The sequence below is a fragment of the Bufo bufo genome, chromosome 4, assembly GCF_905171765.1.
Source record: "Bufo bufo chromosome 4, aBufBuf1.1, whole genome shotgun sequence".
NCBI lineage: Eukaryota > Metazoa > Chordata > Amphibia > Anura > Bufonidae > Bufo > Bufo bufo.
Window position 1 is genome coordinate 498,246,625 of NC_053392.1, and position 26,209 is coordinate 498,272,833.

The following is a 26,209-nucleotide window of genomic DNA, read 5'->3' on the forward strand; positions in this document are numbered from 1 at the left end:
TGGAGACGGCACCAAGAACCCAGGAAGCCCTTGCCCGATGTATACTCTGGTTTCTCTTCAGAACGTATAAATCTTTCGCCTTTTACTAAAGATTTCCGTGGAGAGGAGCAAAACTGAGTTTTTTGCCAATTTTTGCATGCTCCAGCTTGCTGGGGCTTCCTTGTGCAGGTTGAAAACAGAACGTTTGTCTCTAGCTCTTGCAGTCTTTTTAGTGGCTTCATTTGCATGTCTAAAACATGGACAGCCTACTCCTCCTAGGTGGTCTCCTTGAGCTAGTCGAGGTCTGTGGAGAAAGCACCAAGAGCCCAGGAAGCCCTTGCCCGATGTATACTCTGGTTTCTCTTCAGAACGTATAAATCTTTCGCCTTTTACTAAAGATTTCCGTGGAGAGGAGCAAAACTGAGTTTTTTGCCAATTTTTGCATGCTCCAGCTTGCTGGGGCTTCCTTGTGCAGGTTGAAAACAGAACGTTTGTCTCTAGCTCTTGCAGGCTTTTTAGTGGCCTCATTTTCATGTCTAAAACATGGACAGCCTACTCCTCTTAGGTGGTCTCCCTGAGTTAGTCGAGGTCCGAGGAAAAAGCACCAAGAGCCCAGGAAGCCCTTGCCCGATGTATACTCTGGTTTCTCTTCAGAACGTATAAATCTTTCGCCTTTTACTAAAGATTTCCGTGGAGAGGAGCAAAACTGAGTTTTTTGCCAATTTTTGCATGCTCCAGCTTGCTGGGGCTTCCTTGTGCAGGTTGAAAACAGAACGTTTGTCTCTAGCTCTTGCAGGCTTTTTAGTGGCCTCATTTTCATGTCTAAAACATGGACAGCCTACTCCTCTTAGGTGGTCTCCCTTAGTTAGTCGAGGTCCGAGGAAAAAGCACCAAGAGCCCAGGAAGCCCTTGCCCGATGTATACTCTGGTTTCTCTTCAGAACGTATAAATCTTTCGCCTTTTACTAAAGATTTCCGTGGAGAGGAGCAAAACTGAGTTTTTTGCCAATTTTTGCATGCTCCAGCTTGCTGGGGCTTCCTTGTTCAGGTTGAAATACAGAACGTTTGTCTCTAGATCTTGCAGTCTTTTTAGTGGCTTCATTTGCATGTCTAGAACATGGGCAACCTACTCCTCCCAGGTGGTCTCCTTAAGCCAATTGAGGTTTGTGGAGACGGCACCAAGAACCCAGGAAGCCCTTGCCCGATGTATACTCTGGTTTCTCTTCAGAACGTATAAATCTTTCGCCTTTTACTAAAGATTTCCGTGGAGAGGAGCAAAACTGAGTTTTTTGCCAATTTTTGCATGCTCCAGCTTGCTGGGGCTTCCTTGTTCAGGTTGAAATACAGAACGTTTGTCTCTAGATCTTGCAGTCTTTTTAGTGGCTTCATTTGCATGTCTAGAACATGGGCAACCTACTCCTCCCAGGTGGTCTCCTTGTGCCAATTGAGATCTGTGGAGACGGCACCAAGAACCCAGGAAGCCCTTGCCCGATGTATACTCTGGTTTCTCTTCAGAACGTATAAATCTTTCGCCTTTTACTAAAGATTTCCGTGGAGAGGAGCAAAACTGAGTTTTTTGCCAATTTTTGCATGCTCCAGCTTGCTGGGGCTTCCTTGTGCAGGTTGAAAACAGAACGTTTGTCTCTAGCTCTTGCAGGCTTTTTAGTGGCCTCATTTTCATGTCTAAAACATGGACAGCCTACTCCTCTTAGGTGGTCTCCCTGAGTTAGTCGAGGTCCGAGGAAAAAGCACCAAGAGCCCAGGAAGCCCTTGCCCGATGTATACTCTGGTTTCTCTTCAGAACGTATAAATCTTTCGCCTTTTACTAAAGATTTCCGTGGAGAGGAGCAAAACTGAGTTTTTTGCCAATTTTTGCATGCTCCAGCTTGCTGGGGCTTCCTTGTTCAGGTTGAAATACAGAACGTTTGTCTCTAGATCTTGCAGTCTTTTTAGTGGCTTCATTTGCATGTCTAGAACATGGGCAACCTACTCCTCCCAGGTGGTCTCCTTAAGCCAATTGAGGTTCTGTGGAGACGGCACCAAGAACCCAGGAAGCCCTTGCCCGATGTATACTCTGGTTTCTCTTCAGAACGTATAAATCTTTCGCCTTTTACTAAAGATTTCCGTGGAGAGGAGCAAAACTGAGTTTTTTGCCAATTTTTGCATGCTCCAGCTTGCTGGGGCTTCCTTGTTCAGGTTGAAAAACAGAACGTTTGTCTCTAGATCTTGCAGTCTTTTTAGTGGCTTCATTTGCATGTCTAGAACATGGGCAACCTACTCCTCCTAGGTGGTCTCCCTAAGTTAGTCGAGGTCCGAGGAAAAAGCACCAAGAACCCAGGAAGCCCTTGCCCGATGTATACTCTGGTTTCTCTTCAGAACGTATAAATCTTTCGCCTTTTACTAAAGATTTCCGTGGAGAGGAGCAAAACTGAGTTTTTTGCCAATTTTTGCATGCTCCAGCTTGCTGGGGCTTCCTTGTGCAGGTTGAAAACAGAACGTTTGTCTCTAGCTCTTGCAGGCTTTTTAGTGGCCTCATTTTCATGTCTAAAACATGGACAGCCTACTCCTCTTAGGTGGTCTCCCTGAGTTAGTCGAGGTCCGAGGAAAAAGCACCAAGAGCCCAGGAAGCCCTTGCCCGATGTATACTCTGGTTTCTCTTCAGAACGTATAAATCTTTCGCCTTTTACTAAAGATTTCCGTGGAGAGGAGCAAAACTGAGTTTTTTGCCAATTTTTGCATGCTCCAGCTTGCTGGGGCTTCCTTGTGCAGGTTGAAAACAGAACGTTTGTCTCTAGCTCTTGCAGGCTTTTTAGTGGCCTCATTTTCATGTCTAAAACATGGACAGCCTACTCCTCTTAGGTGGTCTCCCTTAGTTAGTCGAGGTCCGAGGAAAAAGCACCAAGAGCCCAGGAAGCCCTTGCCCGATGTATACTCTGGTTTCTCTTCAGAACGTATAAATCTTTCGCCTTTTACTAAAGATTTCCGTGGAGAGGAGCAAAACTGAGTTTTTTGCCAATTTTTGCATGCTCCAGCTTGCTGGGGCTTCCTTGTTCAGGTTGAAAAACAGAACGTTTGTCTCTAGATCTTGCAGTCTTTTTAGTGGCTTCATTTGCATGTCTAGAACATGGGCAACCTACTCCTCCCAGGTGGTCTCCTTAAGCCAATTGAGGTTTGTGGAGACGGCACCAAGAACCCAGGAAGCCCTTGCCCGATGTATACTCTGGTTTCTCTTCAGAACGTATAAATCTTTCGCCTTTTACTAAAGATTTCCGTGGAGAGGAGCAAAACTGAGTTTTTTGCCAATTTTTGCATGCTCCAGCTTGCTGGGGCTTCCTTGTTCAGGTTGAAAAACAGAACGTTTGTCTCTAGATCTTGCAGTCTTTTTAGTGGCTTCATTTGCATGTCTAGAACATGGGCAATCTACTCCTCCCAGGTGGTCTCCTTAAGCCAATTGAGGTTTGTGGAGACGGCACCAAGAACCCAGGAAGCCCTTGCCCGATGTATACTCTGGTTTCTCTTCAGAACGTATAAATCTTTCGCCTTTTACTAAAGATTTCCGTGGAGAGGAGCAAAATTGAGTTTTTTGCCAATTTTTGCATGCTCCAGCTTGCTGGGGCTTCCTTGTTCAGGTTGAAATACAGAACGTTTGTCTCTAGATCTTGCAGTCTTTTTAGTGGCTTCATTTGCATGTCTAGAACATGGGCAACCTACTCCTCCCAGGTGGTCTCCTTGTGCCAATTGAGATCTGTGGAGACGGCACCAAGAACCCAGGAAGCCCTTGCCCGATGTATACTCTGGTTTCTCTTCAGAACGTATAAATCTTTCGCCTTTTACTAAAGATTTCCGTGGAGAGGAGCAAAACTGAGTTTTTTGCCAATTTTTGCATGCTCCAGCTTGCTGGGGCTTCCTTGTGCAGGTTGAAAACAGAACGTTTGTCTCTAGCTCTTGCAGGCTTTTTAGTGGCCTCATTTTCATGTCTAAAACATGGACAGCCTACTCCTCTTAGGTGGTCTCCCTGAGTTAGTCGAGGTCCGAGGAAAAAGCACCAAGAGCCCAGGAAGCCCTTGCCCGATGTATACTCTGGTTTCTCTTCAGAACGTATAAATCTTTCGCCTTTTACTAAAGATTTCCGTGGAGAGGAGCAAAACTGAGTTTTTTGCCAATTTTTGCATGCTCCAGCTTGCTGGGGCTTCCTTGTGCAGGTTGAAAACAGAACGTTTGTCTCTAGCTCTTGCAGGCTTTTTAGTGGCCTCATTTTCATGTCTAAAACATGGACAGCCTACTCCTCTTAGGTGGTCTCCCTGAGTTAGTCGAGGTCCGAGGAAAAAGCACCAAGAGCCCAGGAAGCCCTTGCCCGATGTATACTCTGGTTTCTCTTCAGAACGTATAAATCTTTCGCCTTTTACTAAAGATTTCCGTGGAGAGGAGCAAAATTGAGTTTTTTGCCAATTTTTGCATGCTCCAGCTTGCTGGGGCTTCCTTGTTCAGGTTGAAAAACAGAACGTTTGTCTCTAGATCTTGCAGTCTTTTTAGTGGCTTCATTTGCATGTCTAGAACATGGGCAACCTACTCCTCCCAGGTGGTCTCCTTAAGCCAATTGAGGTTTGTGGAGACGGCACCAAGAACCCAGGAAGCCCTTGCCCGATGTATACTCTGGTTTCTCTTCAGAACGTATAAATCTTTCGCCTTTTACTAAAGATTTCCGTGGAGAGGAGCAAAACTGAGTTTTTTGCCAATTTTTGCATGCTCCAGCTTGCTGGGGCTTCCTTGTTCAGGTTGAAATACAGAACGTTTGTCTCTAGATCTTGCAGTCTTTTTAGTGGCTTCATTTGCATGTCTAGAACATGGGCAACCTACTCCTCCCAGGTGGTCTCCTTAAGCCAATTGAGGTTTGTGGAGACGGCACCAAGAACCCAGGAAGCCCTTGCCCGATGTATACTCTGGTTTCTCTTCAGAACGTATAAATCTTTCGCCTTTTACTAAAGATTTCCGTGGAGAGGAGCAAAATTGAGTTTTTTGCCAATTTTTGCATGCTCCAGCTTGCTGGGGCTTCCTTGTTCAGGTTGAAATACAGAACGTTTGTCTCTAGATCTTGCAGTCTTTTTAGTGGCTTCATTTGCATGTCTAGAACATGGGCAACCTACTCCTCCCAGGTGGTCTCCTTGTGCCAATTGAGATCTGTGGAGACGGCACCAAGAACCCAGGAAGCCCTTGCCCGATGTATACTCTGGTTTCTCTTCAGAACGTATAAATCTTTCGCCTTTTACTAAAGATTTCCGTGGAGAGGAGCAAAACTGAGTTTTTTGCCAATTTTTGCATGCTCCAGCTTGCTGGGGCTTCCTTGTTCAGGTTGAAAAACAGAACGTTTGTCTCTAGATCTTGCAGTCTTTTTAGTGGCTTCATTTGCATGTCTAGAACATGGGCAACCTACTCCTCCCAGGTGGTCTCCTTAAGCCAATTGAGGTTCTGTGGAGACGGCACCAAGAACCCAGGAAGCCCTTGCCCGATGTATACTCTGGTTTCTCTTCAGAACGTATAAATCTTTCGCCTTTTACTAAAGATTTCCGTGGAGAGGAGCAAAACTGAGTTTTTTGCCAATTTTTGCATGCTCCAGCTTGCTGGGGCTTCCTTGTGCAGGTTGAAAACAGAACGTTTGTCTCTAGATCTTGCAGTCTTTTTAGTGGCTTCATTTGCATGTCTAGAACATGGGCAACCTACTCCTCCCAGGTGGTCTCCTTGAGCCAATTGAGGTCTGTGGAGACGGCACCAAGAACCCAGGAAGCCCTTGCCCGATGTATACTCTGGTTTCTCTTCAGAACGTATAAATCTTTCGCCTTTTACTAAAGATTTCCGTGGAGAGGAGCAAAACTGAGTTTTTTGCCAATTTTTGCATGCTCCAGCTTGCTGGGGCTTCCTTGTGCAGGTTGAAAACAGAACGTTTGTCTCTAGCTCTTGCAGGCTTTTTAGTGGCCTCATTTTCATGTCTAAAACATGGACAGCCTACTCCTCTTAGGTGGTCTCCCTGAGTTAGTCGAGGTCCGAGGAAAAAGCACCAAGAGCCCAGGAAGCCCTTGCCCGATGTATACTCTGGTTTCTCTTCAGAACGTATAAATCTTTCGCCTTTTACTAAAGATTTCCGTGGAGAGGAGCAAAACTGAGTTTTTTGCCAATTTTTGCATGCTCCAGCTTGCTGGGGCTTCCTTGTTCAGGTTGAAAAACAGAACGTTTGTCTCTAGATCTTGCAGTCTTTTTAGTGGCTTCATTTGCATGTCTAGAACATGGGCAACCTACTCCTCCCAGGTGGTCTCCTTAAGCCAATTGAGGTTTGTGGAGACGGCACCAAGAACCCAGGAAGCCCTTGCCCGATGTATACTCTGGTTTCTCTTCAGAACGTATAAATCTTTCGCCTTTTACTAAAGATTTCCGTGGAGAGGAGCAAAATTGAGTTTTTTGCCAATTTTTGCATGCTCCAGCTTGCTGGGGCTTCCTTGTTCAGGTTGAAAAACAGAACGTTTGTCTCTAGATCTTGCAGTCTTTTTAGTGGCTTCATTTGCATGTCTAGAACATGGGCAATCTACTCCTCCCAGGTGGTCTCCTTAAGCCAATTGAGGTTTGTGGAGACGGCACCAAGAACCCAGGAAGCCCTTGCCCGATGTATACTCTGGTTTCTCTTCAGAACGTATAAATCTTTCGCCTTTTACTAAAGATTTCCGTGGAGAGGAGCAAAACTGAGTTTTTTGCCAATTTTTGCATGCTCCAGCTTGCTGGGGCTTCCTTGTTCAGGTTGAAAAACAGAACGTTTGTCTCTAGATCTTGCAGTCTTTTTAGTGGCTTCATTTGCATGTCTAGAACATGGGCAACCTACTCCTCCCAGGTGGTCTCCTTGTGCCAATTGAGATCTGTGGAGACGGCACCAAGAACCCAGGAAGCCCTTGCCCGATGTATACTCTGGTTTCTCTTCAGAACGTATAAATCTTTCGCCTTTTACTAAAGATTTCCGTGGAGAGGAGCAAAACTGAGTTTTTTGCCAATTTTTGCATGCTCCAGCTTGCTGGGGCTTCCTTGTTCAGGTTGAAAAACAGAACGTTTGTCTCTAGATCTTGCAGTCTTTTTAGTGGCTTCATTTGCATGTCTAGAACATGGGCAACCTACTCCTCCCAGGTGGTCTCCTTAAGCCAATTGAGGTTTGTGGAGACGGCACCAAGAACCCAGGAAGCCCTTGCCCGATGTATACTCTGGTTTCTCTTCAGAACGTATAAATCTTTCGCCTTTTACTAAAGATTTCCGTGGAGAGGAGCAAAATTGAGTTTTTTGCCAATTTTTGCATGCTCCAGCTTGCTGGGGCTTCCTTGTTCAGGTTGAAATACAGAACGTTTGTCTCTAGATCTTGCAGTCTTTTTAGTGGCTTCATTTGCATGTCTAGAACATGGGCAACCTACTCCTCCCAGGTGGTCTCCTTAGCCAATTGAGGATCTGTGGAGACGGCACCAAGAACCCAGGAAGCCCTTGCCCGATGTATACTCTGGTTTCTCTTCAGAACGTATAAATCTTTCGCCTTTTACTAAAGATTTCCGTGGAGAGGAGCAAAACTGAGTTTTTTGCCAATTTTTGCATGCTCCAGCTTGCTGGGGCTTCCTTGTGCAGGTTGAAAACAGAACGTTTGTCTCTAGCTCTTGCAGGCTTTTTAGTGGCCTCATTTGCATGTCTAAAACATGGACAGCCTACTCCTCTTAGGTGGTCTCCCTTGAGTTAGTCGAGGTCCGAGGAAAAGCACCAAGAGCCCAGGAAGCCCTTGCCCGATGTATACTCTGGTTTCTCTTCAGAACGTATAAATCTTTCGCCTTTTACTAAAGATTTCCGTGGAGAGGAGCAAAACTGAGTTTTTTGCCAATTTTTGCATGCTCCAGCTTGCTGGGGCTTCCTTGTGCAGGTTGAAAACAGAACGTTTGTCTCTAGCTCTTGCAGGCTTTTTAGTGGCCTCATTTTCATGTCTAAAACATGGACAGCCTACTCCTCTTAGGTGGTCTCCCTGAGTTAGTCGAGGTCCGAGGAAAAAGCACCAAGAGCCCAGGAAGCCCTTGCCCGATGTATACTCTGGTTTCTCTTCAGAACGTATAAATCTTTCGCCTTTTACTAAAGATTTCCGTGGAGAGGAGCAAAACTGAGTTTTTTGCCAATTTTTGCATGCTCCAGCTTGCTGGGGCTTCCTTGTTCAGGTTGAAATACAGAACGTTTGTCTCTAGATCTTGCAGTCTTTTTAGTGGCTTCATTTGCATGTCTAGAACATGGGCAACCTACTCCTCCCAGGTGGTCTCCTTAAGCCAATTGAGGTTTGTGGAGACGGCACCAAGAACCCAGGAAGCCCTTGCCCGATGTATACTCTGGTTTCTCTTCAGAACGTATAAATCTTTCGCCTTTTACTAAAGATTTCCGTGGAGAGGAGCAAAACTGAGTTTTTTGCCAATTTTTGCATGCTCCAGCTTGCTGGGGCTTCCTTGTTCAGGTTGAAAAACAGAACGTTTGTCTCTAGATCTTGCAGTCTTTTTAGTGGCTTCATTTGCATGTCTAGAACATGGGCAATCTACTCCTCCCAGGTGGTCTCCTTAAGCCAATTGAGGTTTGTGGAGACGGCACCAAGAACCCAGGAAGCCCTTGCCCGATGTATACTCTGGTTTCTCTTCAGAACGTATAAATCTTTCGCCTTTTACTAAAGATTTCCGTGGAGAGGAGCAAAACTGAGTTTTTTGCCAATTTTTGCATGCTCCAGCTTGCTGGGGCTTCCTTGTTCAGGTTGAAATACAGAACGTTTGTCTCTAGATCTTGCAGTCTTTTTAGTGGCTTCATTTGCATGTCTAGAACATGGGCAACCTACTCCTCCTAGGTGGTCTCCTTGTGCCAATTGAGATCTGTGGAGACGGCACCAAGAACCCAGGAAGCCCTTGCCCGATGTATACTCTGGTTTCTCTTCAGAACGTATAAATCTTTCGCCTTTTACTAAAGATTTCCGTGGAGAGGAGCAAAACTGAGTTTTTTGCCAATTTTTGCATGCTCCAGCTTGCTGGGGCTTCCTTGTGCAGGTTGAAAACAGAACGTTTGTCTCTAGCTCTTGCAGGCTTTTTAGTGGCCTCATTTTCATGTCTAAAACATGGACAGCCTACTCCTCTTAGGTGGTCTCCCTGAGTTAGTCGAGGTCCGAGGAAAAAGCACCAAGAGCCCAGGAAGCCCTTGCCCGATGTATACTCTGGTTTCTCTTCAGAACGTATAAATCTTTCGCCTTTTACTAAAGATTTCCGTGGAGAGGAGCAAAATTGAGTTTTTTGCCAATTTTTGCATGCTCCAGCTTGCTGGGGCTTCCTTGTTCAGGTTGAAAAACAGAACGTTTGTCTCTAGATCTTGCAGTCTTTTTAGTGGCTTCATTTGCATGTCTAGAACATGGGCAACCTACTCCTCCCAGGTGGTCTCCTTAAGCCAATTGAGGTCTGTGGAGACGGCACCAAGAACCCAGGAAGCCCTTGCCCGATGTATACTCTGGTTTCTCTTCAGAACGTATAAATCTTTCGCCTTTTACTAAAGATTTCCGTGGAGAGGAGCAAAACTGAGTTTTTTGCCAATTTTTGCATGCTCCAGCTTGCTGGGGCTTCCTTGTGCAGGTTGAAAACAGAACGTTTGTCTCTAGCTCTTGCAGGCTTTTTAGTGGCCTCATTTTCATGTCTAAAACATGGACAGCCTACTCCTCTTAGGTGGTCTCCCTGAGTTAGTCGAGGTCCGAGGAAAAAGCACCAAGAGCCCAGGAAGCCCTTGCCCGATGTATACTCTGGTTTCTCTTCAGAACGTATAAATCTTTCGCCTTTTACTAAAGATTTCCGTGGAGAGGAGCAAAACTGAGTTTTTTGCCAATTTTTGCATGCTCCAGCTTGCTGGGGCTTCCTTGTTCAGGTTGAAAAACAGAACGTTTGTCTCTAGCTCTTGCAGGCTTTTTAGTGGCCTCATTTGCATGTCTAAAACATGGACAGCCTACTCCTCTTAGGTGGTCTCCCTAAGCCTAGTCGAGGTCCGAGGAAAAGCACCAAGAGCCCAGGAAGCCCTTGCCCGATGTATACTCTGGTTTCTCTTCAGAACGTATAAATCTTTCTCCTTTTACTAAAGATTTCCGTGGAGAGGAGCAAAATTGAGTTTTTTGCCAATTTTTGCATGTTCCAGCTTGCTGGGTCTTCCTTGTTCAGGTTGAAAAACAGAACGTTTGTCTCTAGATCTTGCAGTCTTTTTAGTGGCTTCATTTGCATGTCTAGAACATGGGCAACCTACTCCTCCCAGGTGGTGTCCTTAAGCCAATTGAGGTTTGTGGAGACGGCACCAAGAACCCAGGAAGCCCTTGCCCGATGTATACTTTGGTTTCTTTTCAGAACGTATAAATCTTTCGCCTTTTACTAAAGATTTCTGTGGAGAGGAGCAAAACTGAGTTTTTTGCCAATTTTTGCAGGTTTGAAGTCAAAGGGGCAGCGGCCTAGGCGTCTCCAATCCTGCTCTCCCCGCCGCCTTTATTGACACGCTGGATCTCAGTGTCGGGACCGCGCTCCCAGCCTGCATGCGCAGTAAAGGGCTGCTGTAGCCTGTAGCGCGATCCTGGCTCCGGCTCGTACACTCAGCCGGCTTCAGTTTCGCTATTGCGCATGCGCCCGGCATCTTCTGTAACTGCGCTAGTATGTAAGGCTGGCGGGCGCATGCGCAGTAGCGAAACTGGGAGCACGGTCCCGGCACTGAGATCCGGCGTTTCAATAAAGGCGGCGGGGAGAGCAGGATTGGAGACGCCTAGGCCGCTGCCCCCTTGACTTCAAACCTGACTTGAAGCAGAGGACAGCGACTGAATAAAACATTGATTTCTCAAGGAGGCTAAATGCGGCTAAACGAAGAAAAAGTGCATTAGGAAACTACTATGCAGCACTATAAGTTACCATTAACAGCTTAATAAGCAATTTTTTGGTGACAGGTTCCCTTTAAGCTCACTTACATAAGGAACGCGGGGTCCGTCTTACAATAGTTGCCGGCCTCCACCCCCTGTTGGGGGTCAGTCACTGTCAGGGACACTGTTGTGGGGGTACAGCATCATCATCATCACACCGTACGTCCATGTGTGTAATGCTGCCTGACTGAGACATATCCCTGTTATCTACATCCTCTGGCAATAATGGTTGCGCATCACTCATTTCTTCCAACTGATGTGTAAATAACTCCTCTGACAGATCAAGTGAAGCGGCTGTGGTGCTAGTGTTGGTGGTGGCGGCAGGCGGGCGAGTGGTAACTTGAGAGGTGCCCGAAGCTAAGCTGGAGGAGGATGGTGCGTCAAGGTTCCGAGCGGAAGCTGTAGAAAATTGGGTGTCCTGTGTTAGCCAGTCAACTATGTCCTCAGAACTTTTCGAGTTCAGGGTATGTGGCCTCTGAACTCGGGCCACGTACCCTGCGTGGTGGCCTGCCTTTGCCTGTCATTTTTTTTTAGATTAGTTAAAGGGAGCCTGTCACTAGTTTTATGGTGTCCTAACTAAGGGCAACATAAATAAGTGATTGATTCTCTTAGCACAATGCTGGGTCACTTTCTTTAATTGACCCAGTCAATCTGCCAACATCTTGTATTGAAAAGCTCCAGCTGATAATGATGAGTCATGAATATTCATGAGCTCCTGACTCTCCCCGCCCACCTGCTGCTGAATGACTGTTTGTTTCCATATGAACCAGCAGCAGGTGGGCAGGGGAGTGGCTATAGCTCTGAATTAAATATATGCTGGACTCAATGACATCACGCCGGACTCAAATTAGCTCATTAGCATGCGGCATATTATGTGTATATTATGAGATAACCCTCTGTCACACCAGTAAGTGAATACATCTAAGGTAGTTTTTAGTAGTTAATTATTAATTAATTATTGTATATAATTAGTTAGATTATAATCAAATATCCACATGACAGGTTCCCTTTAAGTTGTACTATGCATGCAAGCTACTGTGACACCAGATATCAGTGGCACTGTGCACTGGCAGAAGTTGGCAGAGTAGACGCTGTAGGCCTGACACACACGCTTGCAGACAACTAACTGCTATTCAATCTATTACAGTCAAAATTGTATATTTTTTTTAAATGTGCACTACTGTTACACCAGATATGAGCTGCACTGGTGTGACACTGTGCCCTTGCAGGCGCTGAAACGCACACTTGTGAAGGAAAATGACTGCTATTATTTCAGTCCAAAAAGTGTTTTTTTTTGTTGTTTTTTTTAAAATGTGCACCACTGTTACACCAGATATGAGTTGCCCTGGTGTGACACTGTGCCCTTGCAGGCGCTGAAACGCACACTTGTGAAGGAAAATGACTGCTATTATTTCAGTCCAAAAAGTATATATTTTTTTTATGTGCACCACTGTTACACCAGATATGAGTTGCACTGTTGTGACACTGTGCCCTTGCAGGCCCTGAAACGCACACTTGTGAAGGAAAATGACTGCTATTATTTCAGTCCAAAAAGTGTTGTTTTTTTTAAATGCAAGCTATTGTGACACCAGATATGAGTGGTGGCACTGGGCAAATGGGCACAGTATACGCTGTGAGCCTGACACACACGCTGGCAGGCAAGCAACTGCAATTAGATTACACAGGGAAAAAAAGAAGCTGACTGATGTTCTAGCCCTAAAAAGGGCTTTTTGGGGTGCTGTCCTTACAGCAGAGATCAGATGAGTCTTTCAGGACTGTAGTGGACACTGAATGCACTAGCCTAGCTATCGATTTCCCTATTAAATCAGCAGCAGCTACACTGTCCCTCCTCTCACTAAGAATGCAGCTTCGGAATGAATCTAAAATGGATGCTGTCCAGGAGGTGGGAGGGTCTGGGAGGGAGGGTTTGCTGCTGATTGGCTGGAATATGTCTGCTGACTGTGAGGTACAGGGTCAAAGTTTACTCAATGATGATGAATAGGGGGCAGACCAAACATCGCATATGTTCGCCCGCCGCAGCGAACGCGAACAAGCTATGTTCACCGGGAACTATTTGCCGGCGAACTATTCGGGACATCTGTAGTTGGGGGATGCCGTTCTGACAATGAAGCTCAAGGAGGGTGTGCTTTGTGGTGTACGAGTGGCTGAAGTGCATGCAAAGTTTCCTGGCCCTTTTCAGGATGTCTTACAGATGGGCTGAAAACTTCAGGAACAGCTTCACAACCAGATTGAACATGTGCACCATGCAGGGCACATGGCTCAGCCCTCCTTGACGCAGCGCCGACACCATGTTCATCTCATTGTCGGTCACCATGGTTCCGATTTTGAGTTTTTAAGGAGAAAGCCAGTGTAACGGAACGCCTGGCACCCTGACTGGGTACCTCCGTTGATGGATGATCCTAATGCTTCCCGAGGGCTCCAAGCACTCCACTTGACACTGTAACCACCACAGACCCCACAAATCACTGCAGCTTGGTTAGGGTCTCGCCGTCTCCTACCTACCCTTTAACCTACGAAAAGGCTCCAGTGGGTGAACCTCTCTTCCTTTAGAGAGCGATGCAGGAACAAGGAACAGGAACAGCTCTTACAAGAGCTAGGGAGCTAGGGATTATAGCCAGGGGAGTATACAGCATATAGGAATCCCCACACACATGAGACGAGACTCTATGTTGAAGGCAAAACAGGAACTGACTCTATTGAAGACCAACTCAGTATATATACAGTTCAAGAAGTCTAACAACATAAATCAATCAACCATGAACAGCATGCAAACAGACATCTCCCCCCCCCCCCCCCTCCGTAATGAATGAATAGGGAGAGAGGAGACACGTGTGATGGGATTATCTCCCAAGAGTATCATAGTGTGATCTAATCATCTTCACTGGAGGCGGCTAATCCTAGAGTTAGCTATCTTAATCCCATCACTAACACAATCAGTGGGAGTCTCAGTGCAGAGTTAACCCTTTTTGTGTTGCTGGATTCACACCCTGCACCTTTAGTGGTCAATAGGAAATATTTGGCATATAAACTCCACACATAAATCAGGGTTCATAGTTCCTTGTAACCCCAAAAGGTCTGAGGGGGGTCTCCATAGTTCTGGGTCCATAGTCCGTAGCAAGGAGGCTGGCCCTAAGGCTTTTCCAGCAGCCCCAGTGACGGTTCAGTCCGTCACATTTATCCCCTCCCAACAGTAGACTAACCAGGTACCTGACCACCTGTTGGTCGGTGCCTGAGTTAGTCGAGTAGCCCACCCATAAACAAACATTGGTCCTGTTGAACTCTGGGGCCTGGCTCTGTTATGTATGTCCCCAGCTGTTGAGTGTGCGTCTGTTACTCCTTGCTGCATTGTTGCTCTCTAGCTTGGATCTGTGGGTACTTGGTGGGCAGAGGCCAACTGCGCTCTGCCTAGATGCCAGCTCTTCCACTGGGGTAGCCTGTGGGGAGTTGGGCTCTAGATAAGAGGATAGGGGAGGGCAGAGGCTGACTGCGCTCTGCCCAGATGCCAGCTCTTCCGCTGGGAAGGGGTCAGGGAATCCTACCCCCAGGACCTGGTTGCAGATCGGCTGTGGAGAGGAGGGATCGCTTACCTCCTCCTCCTGGCATTCCTGCGGAGTTGGTTGGGGATCTGTACCGGCCGTCCAGCATCCCTGTAGGTCTGGTGCAGAGACCGCAGTCCCATCTGCACCATCGGAGTTAGGGGTGCTGTCCCCCTGTGGTTGGGGATAGAGGCCGGTTGTCTCCTCTCCCTGCAAGGTTCACTGACGCTGGGGAATGTAGACGCTGCTCTCCTCTCCCTGCAAAACATACTGCCGCTGGGGAGCAGGACCGACTGTCCCTACTCCCTGAAACTCCGGCTGCCATTGGGGAGTCAGACTGACTGACTGACTGACTGACTGACTGTCTGGACTCTGGATAATGCTGGCTGTAGTTGGGGATCTGGGCCGGCTGCCCAGCATCTCTGTAGGGCCGGTGGAGAGACTTCGGTCCCATCTCTACCTGCCGTCAGGAGGTCTTCCCATAACCAGTCGATAAAGTTTCCTACTTTGGGAGCTGGTAGGGAAGCAGGGGGTATCTTCCCAGTTGTAGGATGGCAGATCTGGCTTTGCTTGTCGGGTAGGTTGGGGCTGAATGGAGCTGAACAGGTGTTAGTAGGTCTGCTACAGCTCCCATTCCCTTGTTACCAGGTGGGTCATGTCTTTGCTCACCTCCCATCCGTCAGCATAAACATGCATGCCCATCCTGTAGTTGTAGATGTCCCAAAACCTAGACTCCTCTGTGCTGCCGAGGTCAATGTCCTCCTCCAAAGCCTCCCATAGTAACCCAGGTCCATCATAATCCTTCCATTCAGGTAAGTCGTACTTGGCCATCCAGGGGGAATGTTGAATGACATGCCACCTTAGGGCCCGGTAAGCGTCCTCTAGCCAGAGCTCCTTACATACGAGGCTCTGGAGCTCTGTTACCCACTCGTCCAGAGGCTGCTCTCCCAAGAGACCCATCCGCATCGCCACGCGCCTCTGTAGCCGCTGCTCATAACTGGGGAGACTCTCACCTCGCCGCCGCTGGGCATTTTCCAAGGCATCATACCAGACTTCCTTTCTGGCCGCCTCCTCCTCCTCATCCTGGAACACTGTCCGAAGACTAGCCGATTCCCATCCTGCTGTATCCAGGGGCGCTGTACAGATACTAGCGTTGCCCTCAATATACTCCACGAACAGTGTCTTCGAGCTGCTTCTCCTCGCACTAGGACGCCATCCCACTGCTGCCACCACTGTAACGGAACGCCTGGCACCCTGACTGGGTACCTTCATTGATGGATGCTCCTAGTGCTTCCCGAGGGCTCCAAGCACTCCACTTGACACTGTAACCACCACAGACCAGACAAACCACCGCAGCTTGGTTGGGGTCTCGACATCTCCTACCCACCCTGGACCTACGAGAAGGCTCCAGGCTCCAGTAGGTGAACCTCTCTTCCTTCAGAGAGCGATGCAGGAACAAGGAACAGGAACAGCTCTTACAAGAGCTAGGGAGCTAGGGATTATAGCCAGGGGAGTATACAGCATATAGGAATCCCCACACACATGAGACGAGACTCTATGTTGAAGGCAAAACAGGAACTGACTCTATTGAAGACCAACTCAGTATACTGTATATACAGTTCAAGAAGTCTAACAACATCAATCAACTATGAACAGCATGCAAACAGACATCTCCCCCCCCCCCCTAATGAATGAATAGGGAGAGAGAGGAGACACATGTGATGGGATTATCTCCTGAGTGTATCATAGGGTGATCTACTCATCTTCACTGGAGTCGGCTACTCCTAGAGTCAGCTATCTTAATCCCATCACTAACACAATCAGTGAGAGTCTCAGTGCGGAGTTATCCTTTTTTGTGTTGCTGGATTCACACCCTGCACCTTTAGTGGTCAATAGGAAATATGTGGCATATAAACTCCACACATAAATCAGGGTTCATAGTTCCTTGTAACACCAAAAGGTCTGAGGGGGTCTCCATAGTTCTGGGTCCATAGTCAGTAGGAAGGAGTCTGGCCCTCAGGCTTCTCCAGAAGCCCCAGTGACGGTTCAGTCCATCAGAGCCAGGATTCGATTTCTTGATAAAGGAAGTGGAGCAGTTCCTCCCCTCTGTGACTCTGTTTGCCCAGGCAAACTAGGTGCAGAACAGCGTGACACCGCCGTGCCCTGCACATGTGGTATGCTGGATAAGCACTGTGAATTGTCCCTGCAGTGGAGGCTGAGGACACAGTGGAGGATGAGGAGGCAGAGGCGGACATTGTCGCAGGACCAACGGCCTGGAAAAGTGGCTGGTGTGGCTGGCCAGGAACCACATTTACCCAGTGGGCCGTAAAGGACATATATTGTCCATGACCATAGTTACAGCTCCACACGTCTGCGCAGACACTGACAGACTCAAGGACTGGCCCACCTTCTGTTCTACATATGTGTGCAGGGCTGGTACTGCATTTTTCACAAAGAAATTATAGCTTGGGACTCTCCACCTCGACTCAGCACAAGCCATCAGTTCTCTGAAAGGTGCAGAGTCCATCACTTGGAAAGGGAGGGACTGAAACATCAGCAATTTGGCCAGGAGCAGGTTCAGCTTTTGGATGAGTGCATGCATACGGTTGTCTCTTGGAAATCGCTTCGTTGATTGATTGCTGATGAAAGGACTGATGAGTAGAGTTGAGCGGACACCTGGATGTTCGGGTTCAGAAAAAAGTTCGAGTTCGGGACCCGAACCCCATTGAAGTCAATGGGGATCCGAACTTTTGAGCACTAAAATGGCTCTAAAAATGTCATGGAAAGGGCTAGAGGGCAGCAAAATGTGGTTAAGGGCATGGAAAGTGCTCTGCAAACAAATGTGGATAGGGAAATGACTTCAAATAACATAAAATATGTAAAAATAAAAAATAATAATCTTGATCTAGGAGGACGAGGTCCATATGGAGTAGGAGGTTTAGGAGGCAGTGGATGTGGCGGTGCAGGTGGAAGTGGCGGTGGAGGAGGTAGCCTACACTGGTTTTTGGTAAAAAAAAAATTTTTGATTAGGGTACACCCCAAAACATTGGGAAATTATAACCTGTGATAACCCCCTCCAGCCGTGCTAAACAAACGTTCAGACAATACACAGGGCAGGCCAGCATTTTCAAGGCGTAAAGGGCAAGCTCAGGCCATGTGCCCAATTTGGAGACCTAGAAGTTGAAGGGGGCAGAACCATCAGTCAGTACATGTAGGCATGTGCACACATACTGCTCCACCATGTCGCACATCCCCGTGATGTCCACGATCCAATTGGATATCTGCTCTAACAACTTTCGATGTTATTTTCTGCGCCTACCATGTTGATCACGGTTAGCAGCGAATCAGGGTTCCACGCCAGAGAGGGAGCATGAGAAAGGGAGACCACATCCAAGGGAGGTTAATTGTTTGAAATTAAATATGATCTAGCGGAAAAGTGGGACAAATTATTGAAGCGCAAATGTGGGACAAGTTGTTAAAGTTTAAGCATTGAATGAAAGGAGGGGGTGCGCAACAAATTAAAGAAGAATTTTTTAAATTTAATTCCCTGTCACCTATGCTGAGCAGAGGTTTGTATACGGCAAAATTGGTAAAATGTCACCTGACAATGTAACAGACGATTTTTTTAAATTTATGTCCCTATCACCTATGCAGAGCAGGGGTTTAAAAATGTCAAAAATGGTCAAATGTCACCCAAGAATGTAACAGACAAATTAGTGAAATGTTTTTACCTGTCTACTAGGTAAAGCAGGGGTATATCACAGCCAAAAATTGGTGAATTTCACCTGAGAATGTAACAGACAAATCAGTGAAATTTGTTTGCCTGTCTACAAGGTATAGCAGTGGTATATCACACCCAAAACTTGGTGAATTTCACCCGAATATGTAACCGAAAATTTATGAAATGACATAAAATAAAATACGTACAAATTTAAAAAAATTAACTTGATTTATGAGGTGGAGGTCCATATGGAGTAGGAGTTTGAGGAGGCGGTGGACGTAGAGGTGTACGTGGAAGCGGCAGCGGAGGAGGACGAGAGAGCCAACACTGGTTTTTGGTTTTAATTTAAATTTAGTATAACAATGGCTGGTTAAGGCCGGTATACATGTCTATTCTGCACAAGGTACGGACAAGTCCTGTGGGATCCATGCCTGGTTCATTTTAATGAACGTGAGCTTGTCCACATTGGCTGTGGACAGGCGGCTGCGCTTGTCTGTGATAACGCCCCCTGCCGTGCTAAACACACATTCAGACAATACACTGGCTGCAGGGCAGGCCAGCACCTCCAAGGTGTAAAGGGCAAGCTCAGGCCATGTGCCCAATTTGAAGACCCAAAAGTTGAAGGGGGCAGACCCGTCATTCAGTATGTGTAGGCGTGTGCACACATACAGCTCCACTATGTTGCTGAAATGCTGCCTCCTGCTAAGACGTTCCATATCAGCTGGTGGTGCTGGTTGTTGTGGCGTGCTGACAAAGCTTTTTCACATTTTGGCCATGCTAACCCTGCCTTCTGAGGTGCTGGTGGTGCCCCAGCTGAGTTGGCTACCTCTTCCTCCTCCTCTGCCTTCGCCTTGTGCTTCCACTGTGCCCACGCTGTCAGGTGGGAATGCCACCAGCAGCGCGTCTACCAGCCTGCGCTTGTACTAGCGCATCTTACGATCACACTCCAGTGACGAAATTAAGGACGGTGCGTTGTCCTTGTAATGGGGATCTAGCAGCGTGGCCACCCAGTAATCAGCACAAGTTAGAATGTGGGCAACTCGGTGGTTGTTGCTGAGACACTGCAGCCTGTAATCGCTCATGTGTGCCAGGCTGCCCAGAGGCAACGAAAAGCTGTCCTCTGTGGGAGGTGTATTGTCTGTGTCCTCTGTATCCCCCCAGCCACGCACCAGTGATGGCCATGAGCTGGTTTGGGTGCCACCCTGCTGTGTTCACGGATCCTCCTCCTCCATCTCCTCCTCATCCTCCACCTCGTCATCCTCCAGAACTGTGCCCTGGCTGGACAATTGTGTACCTGGCGTTTGTGGGTGTAGGAACCCACATCCTCTTCCATCATGGCCAGCAGCATTTTTTCAAGGAGACATAGAAGTAGGATAGTAACGCTGAGAATGGCGTAATGAGCACTGGTCATGTTGGTGGAGTACTCGAGACAGCGCAACACCGAACACAGGTTTTGCATGGAGGCCCAGTCATTGGTGGTGAAGTGGTGCTGTTCCGCAGAGCGACTCACCCGTGCGTGCTGCAGCTGAAACTCCACTATCGCCTGCTGCTGCTCGCACAGTCTGGCCAGCATGTGCAAGGTGGAGTTCCACCTTGTAAGCACATTGCATATGAGGCGGTGAGCGGGAAGGCCGAAGTTACGCTGCAGCACTGAAAGGCAAGCAGCAGCAGGGTGAGAACACTAAACGGCCCACACTTTATGCAGCAGCTCTGACATATTGGGGTAATTTTTAAGGAACCTCTGCACCACCAAATTCAGCACATGCACCAGGCAAGGGATGTGCGTCAAACCGGCTAGTCCAAGAGCTGCTACGAGATTTCGCCCATTATCGCACACCACTAGGCCAGGCTTGAGGCTCACTGGCACCAACCACTCATCGGTCTGTTGTTCAAGGCCCGTCCACAGCTCCTGCGCGGTGTGTCCCCCAAACAGATACGTTTTAAAACTGCCTGCTGTCGTTTACCCCTGGCTGTGCTGAAGTTGGTGGTGAAGGTGTTACGCTGACCGGATGAGGAGCCAGTAGAGGATGAGGTAGCGGAGTAGGAGGAGGAAGCAACAGGAGGCAAACTGAAGCACCCTGCAATCATCGGTGGTTAAAAAGGACATGCGCCAAACTGCTCTCTGCCTCAAGCGCAGCCGCCACTGCATTTATCCAGTGTGCTGTTATGGAGATATAATGTCCCTGTTCGTGCTTACTGGTTCACGTATCCGTAGTTAGGTGGACCTTGCCACAGATGGCGTTGCGCAGTGCACACCTGATTTTATCCCCCACTTGGTTGTGCAGGGAAGGGGTTGTGCAGGGAAGGGATGGCATGCCTGGAAAAGTAGTGGCGGCTGGGCACGATGTACTGTGGGACAGCCACCGTCAAAAGGCTTTTAAAACTCTTTGTCTCCACCAGACGGAATTACAGCATTTCAAAGGCCAGTAATTTTGAATTGCTGGCATTCAGGGCCAGGGATCGCGGGTGGGTAAAGGGGTACTTCTTTTTCCGCTCAAGTGTTTGGGAGATGGAGAGCTGAACGCTTCCGTGGGACATTGTCGAGATGTTTGGTGACCCACGTGGTGGTGTTGCTGGCAGATCCTCTGTTTGAGGGGTGGCAGGTGGCACTGTCACTCCAGAGGTGGATGAAGAGGCCGAGACTGCAGCAGAAGAGGAAGCAGGAGGAGCCAGAGACATTTCTTGTTTTTTGAGGTGTCTACTCCACTTCAGCTCGTGCTTTGCACTTAGATGCCTGGTCATGCAGGTTGTGCTCAGGTTGAGAACGTTTATGCCTCGCTTCAGGCTCTGATTGCACAGTGTGCAAACCACTCGTGTCTTGTCGTCAGAACATTGTCTGAAGAACTGCTACGCCAGGGAACTCCTTGGAGCTGGCTTTGGTGTGCTCGGTCCCTTGGTGCGGTGGGCAGTAGCAGGCGTACTGTCTAGGGAACGGCCGCTCCGCTTTTGCACCCTGCTCCCTTTTCTGCTGTGCTGGTGGCTCTGTGCGACCACCGCCTCTTCCTCAGAACTACACAGGTCACTCGCATGACCTTGATTCCATGTGGGGTCGAGGACCTCATCGTCCTCCACATCATCTTCCACCCAGTCTGCAGTACGCAGCCCTGCAGGGTATTGCGATGGTGAGGTCATGGTTAATAGGCAAACGAGGGTTGCTCTTGGTTACTCACAGTTTATGAAAGACCCTGGGCAGGCGTACAGCAGTGATGGAGAGGCTGGCACAGGAGTCCTCTGGGGCACTCTCAATGTATAGGGACCAGGCCGGTGGTAGGTTGGGTGTTGCAGGTTTAATGTGCCGGTGGCAAGGTCCCTTTAAGCTCGTGACGCCAGTGCCGGTAACGGTGGCACCGATTTATAATAGGAATAATTGAGGAACACGATGTTGTGGTGAACCAAAACTTCCTTTTACTGGAAACAATCAACTATTTACAGTCTTTTGTTCAGTTCCATATGTCAGCAGCAGTCACAAGCAGGCTTATACAAATGGCAGGCACAATGTTCTTGCAAAATACTCAGAGGGTTAACACACTTACAGATCAGGCTGCACTTTTCCTCAGAAATCCTGTCTGTCTTTATCCAAAGGCCCGTACGCCCTATTGTTGGCTTTATCCTTGGTTAGGGAAACTTCCTCAGGTATATGTCCTTGCTTTCAAATAAATCCTTCTGCCCTTCAGCTCTCTTGTCTGGCTGGAATACTGGCTCTGCTCTGTTATGGGAACTTGGTTTCTCTCAGGGGGCAGACCCTTCTCCTGGTGGGGCAACTAGAAACCTGGACTGTCTAGCTGCATGTCAGAACCTGGCTTTCAGCTCCTGCCTGGCTAAAGTGCCCACTCTGAACTGACTCTACACACCCTTTCCCTGGACAGGACCTGACTATATATATTAGGGGTTCCCTAGCTCCCTCTACTGTCTAGGAGGAGTAACTGCACCCTAACAGGCCTGATACACAGATAAAGCAGGGAAAATGCACATAAAACATAGCAATATACATTAAAATGTAATGTAAAATACAATGCCACTGTTCCACAGGAGATGGAGAACAACGTGGCCCAATTGACCCTTGTGTAGTGCCCACATCTACCTAGTGGGACACTACAAGTCTTTACCCCTGCCCTCCTTGTCAGTCTGCACACTGCAAAAGCCACAGCAGTTGGCACCTGTGTTTCGTCATCATCCGAGAGGTGCTGTGGTGGTCCATCCATGTACTCATCTTGAAACGTAAGTGGTTGGGCATCGGTGCACTCAATTTCTTCCACTTCTAGGGCAGGGATAGGTGGATGGCCCTGGGAAAGCCTGCTAGCAGAGTCATCAAAAAGCAGAAGAGACTGCTGCATGACTTGGGGCTCAGACTGCTTGGCTGATTTGCAAGAGGGTGAGGTTAAAGACTGATGGCCATGGGCTGCAGGTGCCAACTCTGATATTTCAGCAGGAGACTGGGTGGGAGACAATGTGAAGGAACTGGAGGCACTGTCAGCCACACAGTCTACTATCGCCTGTACTTGTTCTGGCCTTACCATTCGTAGAGCGGCATTCGGGCCTACTAAATAACGCTGAAGGCTCTGTCGCCTACTCGCACCTGAGTAAGGTGTTTCATTTGGGCGTGTAGCTTGCACCGATCGACCACGTCCTTTAGTATTTGGCCCAAAATGGGTGTTTTTTTAATTACAGAATATGACAGCAGTATCTAACGCTTGTATTTCACACTGAAGGATGCAACAAGGGCTGTAAAATTTAGTATTTTGCCCAAAAAGGGTGTTTTTGTAATAACAGAATATGACAGCATTATCTAACGCTTGTATTTCACACTAAAGGATGGAACAAGGGCTGTAAAATTTAGTATTTTGCCCAAAAAGGGTGTTTTTTTGAAACCCAGAAAATTATTGCAGTATTTCAAGCTTAAACTTCACACTGACTAATGCTGCATAGGCCCCAGATAGAGGATATTGCCAAAAAGGTGCTTTTTTAAGCCCAGAAAATTATTGAAGTATTTAAAGCTTGTATTTAACAATGAAAGATGCAGCCAAGGCCACAAATTTAGTTTTTTGCTCTAAATGAGTGTTTTTTTAAAGGGAGTCTGTCACCACATTTGGGCATATTAGACCGATCAAATAGGGTTATATGATCCACCCAGAACTTAAAAACGGTACCTTTGTTGTAGAAAACGGACTTTTCTTTTAGCCGAAAATGAACTTATAAGGTTATGTTAATGAACCCTCTCAAGTGCCCAGGGCGGTCTCTCAATCCTCGGAGCCCCAGGAAGCACCTCCTAAACGGCTCATAACCCCGCCCTCAGTGCGCCTCTGCCCGCCCGTTTACTCCCCTCTCCTGTCCTTTTCCACTGCGGCTGTGCGGTCCAAATCGTAGCGGGCGCATGCGCAATGCGATGCCCGCTCCTGGCAGGGCATCGCGATACCTACTGCGCATGCGCCAGCTACGATTTGGACCGCACAGCCGCAGTGGAAAAGGACAGGGAAGGGGAGTAAACGGGCGGGCAGAGGCGCACGGAGGGCGGGGTTATGAGCCGTTTAGGAGGTGCTGCCTGGGGCTCCGAGGAATGAGAGACCGCCCTGGGCACTTGAGAGGGCTCATTAACATAACCTTATAAGTTCATTTTCGGCTAAAAGAAAAGTCCGTTTTCTACAACAAAGGTACCGTTTTTAAGTTCTGGGTGGATCATATAACCCTATTTGATCGGTCTAATATGCCCAAATGTGGTGACAGACTCCCTTTAATAACAGAATATGATAGTAGTATTTAACACTTGTATTTCACACTGACAGATGCAACAAGGTCTGTAAAAAAAAATATTTTGACCAAAAAGGCTGTTTTTTAAAACCCAGAAAATTATTGCAGTATTTTAAGCTTAAACTTCACACTGACTAATGCTGCAGAGGCCCCAGATACAGGATATTGCAAAAAATGCGTGCTTTTTTAAACCCAGAAAATTATTGAAGTATTTCAAGCTTATATTGCACACTGACAAAACCTGCATAGGCCCCATATAGCGGGTATTGCCAGAAAGGGGTGTATTTTTCAAACCCAGAAAATTATTGAAGTATTTAAAGCTTGTATTTAACAATGACAGATGCAGCCAAGGCCGCAAATTAATTTTTTTGCCCTAAATGGGTGTTTTTTTAATAACAGAATATGATAGTAATATTTAACACTTGTATTTCACACTGACAGATGCAACAAGGGCTGTAAAAATGTTTCTTTTGACCAAAAAGCCTGTTTTTTAAAACCCAGAAAATTATTGCAGTATTTCAAGCTTAAATTGCACACTGACTAATGCTGCATAGGCCCCAGATGGAGGGTATTGCCAAAAATGAGTATAAAATTTGAATAGGGGGTCACTCAATATTTAGGCAAACACACGATAGGTTAGTATCCACATAAACTTTATAGGCTTGAAAATATAAACATGCTACAATGTTATATATAAAACATCTCATAAAAATACAGTTAAAATAACATATAAATACCGCACTCTAATGCCACTATAATCACAATGTCCCAATGAATGTAGTGGCTATATGATAAGGGATATAGATTGGCGTAAGTGACAAGTCTGTCTAGTTGAATTGAATTGTTATGAACCGGAGCTGTAAGTGGTGGTTAGTTGATTGTACATTACCACATCTTCATCCAGTATCCACTTAGTCTCTCGCTGGACGTGCTGTTTGTTCGGTCCCCCGAATAGGTGAAGTCTCCCGCTCCTCTGTGCAGAGCGCAGCGATATTACAAAAGTTCTTTGTTGTGACCTTCCAGGACCTTACGTGGTGTCCCACGTGGTTCACTGCTTAGTCATGTGCTGCTGACGTCTCTTAGGCGGGGATTCAAATCACCTGTATTCAGTAGTAATGAGTTTGGACGTGATCGCTATTCCAAATATTAGATGGTAAACGTCAAAGTTTATGATGTAGAGCGCTCCTGTTTCAATAATCCCTCACTGTTGTCATCAAACGCGTTTCGGGGTAAAAGGGACCCCTTCCTCAGTGGTTTGAACAGTGGAGGTGTAATGTCCTCTTATATAGTATCCATGATTAACAAATGTGGGTTGGAACAGGGGTTGAACCATGGGTTGGACCAGTGAGGGATATCTTAAAAACCAGGAAATCAGTTCCAAATGTTGGGACATGTTCTTTTTTGAAACTGATTTGTATTTCATAAACTCTGGTTTAAAATCCTTATACTAATAAATTTATCATTCAGATTTACATTTCATGTGGTATACTTTGCTTTAATAAATATATAGAACCTAAAACACATAAAACCCGAAAAAACGCATGTGCGGTTTCTATGCGTTTTCAATGCGTTTTTTTCGGAATTGAGCTAAAATGGATCACATAATAAAACTGGATACATTGGTAAAGTTAAAATATTAAATTAATACATTGTACACATTCAAAGATTGGAATCGAGATGGAACTCATTATAACAATATATGTACACTATTATCATAAATATTTTGTACACTGTTGTCATAAATATTTTGAAGGAGTGTTGAACAGAGTGTTTTTGGTTTAAATAACTTTTGGTTTCAATAGTCTGAGTATATAGATATAGATGGAGAGGGGCGCTGAGCTGACAGGAAAGAGAGATCTGGGTGCTGGGAAAACAGCCTGACACAGATGTCTCTGTCCCACCAGGCCAACGCCCCATTTATAAGAAGCCGAATAATTCCATGTCTGCATTCAAACCTTTTTGTAATAGGGTATTGAATTCAAATATCCTCTTAGATTCCATCCTGGACATCTGGAGGATATGATTGCCCCCTCTCCATGTATATTTGACTTTTTCTAAAGCCATATATTTGAGGCTTGATGGATCATTATCATGATGATCTTTATAATGTTTAGATAATGAATGTAATTCATACCCTTTCTTGATATTTGCGACATGTTCTGACACTCTCTTTTTCAAAGTTCGCTTAGTTCTGCCAATGTATTGTTTACGGCACAGACATTCAATTAAATAAATGACGCTAGTTGAG

General features: G+C 46.8%; 37 non-coding genes across 37 annotated transcripts; all 37 read left to right on the forward strand.

Annotated features, from left to right (window-relative positions):
• Positions 1-41: 41 nt before the first annotated feature.
• Positions 42-157, forward strand: LOC121000138. Its single transcript, XR_005778769.1, has one exon. It is a non-coding gene; the product is annotated as a U5 spliceosomal RNA (small nuclear RNA).
• A 170-nt stretch (positions 158-327) lies between these two features.
• LOC121000139 lies at positions 328-443 on the forward strand. Its single transcript, XR_005778770.1, has one exon. It is a non-coding gene; the product is annotated as a U5 spliceosomal RNA (small nuclear RNA).
• Positions 444-613: 170 nt separating this feature from the next.
• Positions 614-729, forward strand: LOC121000140. The gene has a single exon (XR_005778772.1). It is a non-coding gene; the product is annotated as a U5 spliceosomal RNA (small nuclear RNA).
• A 170-nt stretch (positions 730-899) lies between these two features.
• LOC121000141 lies at positions 900-1,015 on the forward strand. Its single transcript, XR_005778773.1, has one exon. It is a non-coding gene; the product is annotated as a U5 spliceosomal RNA (small nuclear RNA).
• Positions 1,016-1,186: 171 nt separating this feature from the next.
• LOC121000142 lies at positions 1,187-1,302 on the forward strand. Its single transcript, XR_005778774.1, has one exon. It is a non-coding gene; the product is annotated as a U5 spliceosomal RNA (small nuclear RNA).
• Positions 1,303-1,473: 171 nt separating this feature from the next.
• On the forward strand, positions 1,474-1,589 carry LOC121000143. Its single transcript, XR_005778775.1, has one exon. It is a non-coding gene; the product is annotated as a U5 spliceosomal RNA (small nuclear RNA).
• Positions 1,590-1,759: 170 nt separating this feature from the next.
• Positions 1,760-1,875, forward strand: LOC121000144. The gene has a single exon (XR_005778776.1). It is a non-coding gene; the product is annotated as a U5 spliceosomal RNA (small nuclear RNA).
• Positions 1,876-2,047: 172 nt separating this feature from the next.
• Positions 2,048-2,163, forward strand: LOC121000146. Its single transcript, XR_005778777.1, has one exon. It is a non-coding gene; the product is annotated as a U5 spliceosomal RNA (small nuclear RNA).
• Positions 2,164-2,334: 171 nt separating this feature from the next.
• LOC121000147 lies at positions 2,335-2,450 on the forward strand. The gene has a single exon (XR_005778778.1). It is a non-coding gene; the product is annotated as a U5 spliceosomal RNA (small nuclear RNA).
• A 170-nt stretch (positions 2,451-2,620) lies between these two features.
• On the forward strand, positions 2,621-2,736 carry LOC121000148. Its single transcript, XR_005778779.1, has one exon. It is a non-coding gene; the product is annotated as a U5 spliceosomal RNA (small nuclear RNA).
• Positions 2,737-2,906: 170 nt separating this feature from the next.
• LOC121000149 lies at positions 2,907-3,022 on the forward strand. The gene has a single exon (XR_005778780.1). It is a non-coding gene; the product is annotated as a U5 spliceosomal RNA (small nuclear RNA).
• Positions 3,023-3,193: 171 nt separating this feature from the next.
• LOC121000150 lies at positions 3,194-3,309 on the forward strand. The gene has a single exon (XR_005778781.1). It is a non-coding gene; the product is annotated as a U5 spliceosomal RNA (small nuclear RNA).
• Positions 3,310-3,480: 171 nt separating this feature from the next.
• LOC121000120 lies at positions 3,481-3,596 on the forward strand. Its single transcript, XR_005778752.1, has one exon. It is a non-coding gene; the product is annotated as a U5 spliceosomal RNA (small nuclear RNA).
• A 171-nt stretch (positions 3,597-3,767) lies between these two features.
• LOC121000151 lies at positions 3,768-3,883 on the forward strand. Its single transcript, XR_005778782.1, has one exon. It is a non-coding gene; the product is annotated as a U5 spliceosomal RNA (small nuclear RNA).
• A 170-nt stretch (positions 3,884-4,053) lies between these two features.
• On the forward strand, positions 4,054-4,169 carry LOC121000152. Its single transcript, XR_005778783.1, has one exon. It is a non-coding gene; the product is annotated as a U5 spliceosomal RNA (small nuclear RNA).
• A 170-nt stretch (positions 4,170-4,339) lies between these two features.
• LOC121000121 lies at positions 4,340-4,455 on the forward strand. The gene has a single exon (XR_005778753.1). It is a non-coding gene; the product is annotated as a U5 spliceosomal RNA (small nuclear RNA).
• A 171-nt stretch (positions 4,456-4,626) lies between these two features.
• On the forward strand, positions 4,627-4,742 carry LOC121000153. Its single transcript, XR_005778784.1, has one exon. It is a non-coding gene; the product is annotated as a U5 spliceosomal RNA (small nuclear RNA).
• A 171-nt stretch (positions 4,743-4,913) lies between these two features.
• On the forward strand, positions 4,914-5,029 carry LOC121000122. Its single transcript, XR_005778754.1, has one exon. It is a non-coding gene; the product is annotated as a U5 spliceosomal RNA (small nuclear RNA).
• A 171-nt stretch (positions 5,030-5,200) lies between these two features.
• On the forward strand, positions 5,201-5,316 carry LOC121000154. Its single transcript, XR_005778785.1, has one exon. It is a non-coding gene; the product is annotated as a U5 spliceosomal RNA (small nuclear RNA).
• A 172-nt stretch (positions 5,317-5,488) lies between these two features.
• On the forward strand, positions 5,489-5,604 carry LOC121000155. Its single transcript, XR_005778786.1, has one exon. It is a non-coding gene; the product is annotated as a U5 spliceosomal RNA (small nuclear RNA).
• Positions 5,605-5,774: 170 nt separating this feature from the next.
• Positions 5,775-5,890, forward strand: LOC121000156. Its single transcript, XR_005778787.1, has one exon. It is a non-coding gene; the product is annotated as a U5 spliceosomal RNA (small nuclear RNA).
• Positions 5,891-6,060: 170 nt separating this feature from the next.
• Positions 6,061-6,176, forward strand: LOC121000157. Its single transcript, XR_005778788.1, has one exon. It is a non-coding gene; the product is annotated as a U5 spliceosomal RNA (small nuclear RNA).
• A 171-nt stretch (positions 6,177-6,347) lies between these two features.
• LOC121000124 lies at positions 6,348-6,463 on the forward strand. The gene has a single exon (XR_005778755.1). It is a non-coding gene; the product is annotated as a U5 spliceosomal RNA (small nuclear RNA).
• A 171-nt stretch (positions 6,464-6,634) lies between these two features.
• On the forward strand, positions 6,635-6,750 carry LOC121000158. Its single transcript, XR_005778789.1, has one exon. It is a non-coding gene; the product is annotated as a U5 spliceosomal RNA (small nuclear RNA).
• A 171-nt stretch (positions 6,751-6,921) lies between these two features.
• Positions 6,922-7,037, forward strand: LOC121000159. The gene has a single exon (XR_005778790.1). It is a non-coding gene; the product is annotated as a U5 spliceosomal RNA (small nuclear RNA).
• Positions 7,038-7,208: 171 nt separating this feature from the next.
• Positions 7,209-7,324, forward strand: LOC121000125. Its single transcript, XR_005778756.1, has one exon. It is a non-coding gene; the product is annotated as a U5 spliceosomal RNA (small nuclear RNA).
• A 171-nt stretch (positions 7,325-7,495) lies between these two features.
• Positions 7,496-7,611, forward strand: LOC121000160. Its single transcript, XR_005778791.1, has one exon. It is a non-coding gene; the product is annotated as a U5 spliceosomal RNA (small nuclear RNA).
• A 170-nt stretch (positions 7,612-7,781) lies between these two features.
• Positions 7,782-7,897, forward strand: LOC121000162. Its single transcript, XR_005778792.1, has one exon. It is a non-coding gene; the product is annotated as a U5 spliceosomal RNA (small nuclear RNA).
• Positions 7,898-8,067: 170 nt separating this feature from the next.
• On the forward strand, positions 8,068-8,183 carry LOC121000163. The gene has a single exon (XR_005778793.1). It is a non-coding gene; the product is annotated as a U5 spliceosomal RNA (small nuclear RNA).
• A 171-nt stretch (positions 8,184-8,354) lies between these two features.
• Positions 8,355-8,470, forward strand: LOC121000164. Its single transcript, XR_005778794.1, has one exon. It is a non-coding gene; the product is annotated as a U5 spliceosomal RNA (small nuclear RNA).
• A 171-nt stretch (positions 8,471-8,641) lies between these two features.
• Positions 8,642-8,757, forward strand: LOC121000165. Its single transcript, XR_005778795.1, has one exon. It is a non-coding gene; the product is annotated as a U5 spliceosomal RNA (small nuclear RNA).
• A 171-nt stretch (positions 8,758-8,928) lies between these two features.
• LOC121000166 lies at positions 8,929-9,044 on the forward strand. The gene has a single exon (XR_005778796.1). It is a non-coding gene; the product is annotated as a U5 spliceosomal RNA (small nuclear RNA).
• Positions 9,045-9,214: 170 nt separating this feature from the next.
• Positions 9,215-9,330, forward strand: LOC121000126. The gene has a single exon (XR_005778757.1). It is a non-coding gene; the product is annotated as a U5 spliceosomal RNA (small nuclear RNA).
• Positions 9,331-9,501: 171 nt separating this feature from the next.
• On the forward strand, positions 9,502-9,617 carry LOC121000167. Its single transcript, XR_005778797.1, has one exon. It is a non-coding gene; the product is annotated as a U5 spliceosomal RNA (small nuclear RNA).
• Positions 9,618-9,787: 170 nt separating this feature from the next.
• Positions 9,788-9,903, forward strand: LOC121000168. The gene has a single exon (XR_005778798.1). It is a non-coding gene; the product is annotated as a U5 spliceosomal RNA (small nuclear RNA).
• Positions 9,904-10,074: 171 nt separating this feature from the next.
• Positions 10,075-10,190, forward strand: LOC121000173. The gene has a single exon (XR_005778802.1). It is a non-coding gene; the product is annotated as a U5 spliceosomal RNA (small nuclear RNA).
• A 171-nt stretch (positions 10,191-10,361) lies between these two features.
• Positions 10,362-10,473, forward strand: LOC121000174. The gene has a single exon (XR_005778803.1). It is a non-coding gene; the product is annotated as a U5 spliceosomal RNA (small nuclear RNA).
• The last annotated feature ends 15,736 nt before the right edge of the window (positions 10,474-26,209 follow it).